The sequence below is a fragment of the Sardina pilchardus genome, chromosome 1 (genome assembly GCF_963854185.1).
Source record: "Sardina pilchardus chromosome 1, fSarPil1.1, whole genome shotgun sequence".
In the NCBI taxonomy this organism is placed as follows: domain Eukaryota; kingdom Metazoa; phylum Chordata; class Actinopteri; order Clupeiformes; family Clupeidae; genus Sardina; species Sardina pilchardus.
This window is the reverse complement of record NC_084994.1, coordinates 31,303,463-31,305,892: the sequence shown is the minus strand read 5'-3', so window position 1 is coordinate 31,305,892 and position 2,430 is coordinate 31,303,463. Positions and strand designations below refer to the sequence as shown.

General features: G+C 39.1%; 1 long non-coding RNA gene across 1 annotated transcript; it reads right to left on the bottom strand.

Moving 5' to 3' along the window:
* Window positions 1-293: 293 nt before the first annotated feature.
* Window positions 294-1,495, bottom strand: LOC134073848 (uncharacterized). The gene is made up of 3 exons (XR_009937367.1): window positions 1,340-1,495; window positions 1,063-1,153; window positions 294-374 (listed from the first exon to the last, which is right to left on the bottom strand). It is a non-coding gene; the product is annotated as an uncharacterized LOC134073848 (long non-coding RNA).
* Between the last annotated feature and the right edge of the window lie 935 nt (window positions 1,496-2,430).

The following is a 2,430-nucleotide window of genomic DNA, read 5'->3' as shown; positions in this document are numbered from 1 at the left end:
GTCAAAAATGCCCAAAAACACACTCCTAAACCTTGTGGAAAGCCTTCCCTGAAGAATTGAAGCTGTTATAGGTACAAAGAGTGCACCGGCGTCATATCAAACCCTATGAATTAAGAATAGGATGTGACTGAAGTTCATATGGGGGTCAAGGCAGGTGACCAAATACTTTTGGCAATATAGTGTATGTACAGAATGTATGTGTACGTACAGTATGTATTATTAGAAAAAGAATAATTACAGAAAACAAAAACATTGCATTAGGCTTGTGGCTATTGTGTGCTATGTGGTTCTGCATGCAATCCTAAAGAAGAACCCATCAAGTAACATTCACTTTACTGTACTTTCTGATTGTACATCTCTTCTGGGCCTTTTTTCTGCATGAGAGAGAGAGAGAGAGAGAGAGAGAGGGGGGGGGGGGGGGAGAGAGAGAGAGAGTTACTAAGACTGATGGAGTATATTAGGATTCAAGCAGGGAAAAATTTCAGCTTCCTAAGGAAGGCAGTTGTCATCTTGGAGGTGTGTTCTTAAAGCAATATAACACTCATGGTCGCGGCCTTGATAGCGGATAAGTAACCACAGCCTTGCAAAATACGCTACGCTATATTCCTTTTATACAACAGTCCCATTGCCAACTTACATACTTTTAAGACACAAAATAGTATTTTTCACTGTTAAGTGTTTATTTCTGTTCGTTCATCCTCCACCTCAAAAAATAGTTCTGGACAGCAGATTCAGACTACATTGTGTGCTTACATACTTGCAAAAGTGTTCGGCTGTTGCAGAAAGAAATGGCCCACTATTAACAACTATTCATCCAATGCTGCAAAAGCACATTCTGTTTACTACTCTAACATCATTTTAAAAGGCTAACTGAGAAAACATTGAAAAACCCTTTTGCAATTATGTAAGCACAGAATGTAATCTGAAAACTGCTGCCCTGGGTAAAAAAGCAATGCAAATTATATCAGTTGGTATTCTGTCTATAATGGAGTGGAATAAAAAAAAAAATATCTATGCGTCTCCAAACCTTTGACTGTGGTGCTACATGTACTTGACACTTACCTCAAACGTGGTGTCTGCCTTGAGAGGCAATTGCCACCCCTGTCCCTGGCACCAATCAATCAATTTGTCATGGAATGTTTCTTTCAGCTTCCTGCAAGAAAAGGTTTTATAGATCATTTAATCGTTTAAAATGTTCTAATATAGCCTACACGTCTACATTACTGGCTGCTGTAGAAAATGCACTGTTTCACCTCTTGGAATTCTTGATTCTTTGACTGGGAAAAATAAAACTATATCAAATTTTAATTGTAGATATTCATATAATTTAGGACCTTACCTTGCTCCAGAAATCCTGATTAAGCCTACCTTACACTGACAAACTTTGACAAGATTTGGGAAAGATTCTTGAAAGATTGTAGTCTTTTGAGTAGCCTAAAACTTGAATGAGGGGCATATTATATTATATTAGTTAAAAGACTACAATCTTGTCAAGAATCTTTCCCAAATCTAGTCAAAGTCTGTCAGTGTAAGGTAGTGCTAGGCTTTGCAGCTCCATCCAGTACACCACTACGTTCCTTGATAACCTTATTGGAAAAAAAATAAGGACGTTAACACATAAAAAACAACAACAATGAAACATTCCTGCAAACGGCAAGCTAAAACCTGATCAGCGGATATATTCACCTGTATTGGCAACACAACCTTCGAAATTTGAAATTCAAATTAACGTAGTGATGGTGGGGGCGAACGCTAACTTTGAACAGAAAAGTTCGTTGACTTTTAAACGAGATTGCTAACCATTGACGTTATGCTAGCGTGCTATCAGAAACTTCACAGTAGGCTAGCAGCTATAGCTTCTTCATCAACCCAGTCTCTTACAGAAAAGTAAAACATGTCCAACGCTTATATTTCCTAATTCAATCATGACCGGCGAATCCCAACATTTAACAGAAAAAAGAGTTTGGCCAGCTTTGATATGGCATGCTAAAAGTTGCTAGCTAGTGTGCTAACGATAACATTACCAGCTAGCTGCCCCGACACCTCGTCAACCCAGTATATCCTCAGCACAAACGTTAAGTTTAGACATAGACGACAGGAATGATTAAGTTACTCTAGTAACTATTCGGACAAACTACATCTTACATTGTCAATCTTACCTTGGCTTTTGCCGAAGTCAGACAACCGTTGACAGGCAGCCATTGTTCTCCGGGGACTTCACTGACTTCACTCCAGAGACATCCGACGACGTACGCTAATGTCGTCAGATGTGAACCCGACAATTAACATATAACCCGACAATTTGAAACAACAGTGAATTTAAAGATAGACATTGTGTGCTATGCTATCTTTCAGAATAACGTTATTCAAACATGCCAGCGATCCTCCAAATGTGGCGTGGTGTCTGTGTGACACTGGTGTGACACAGGT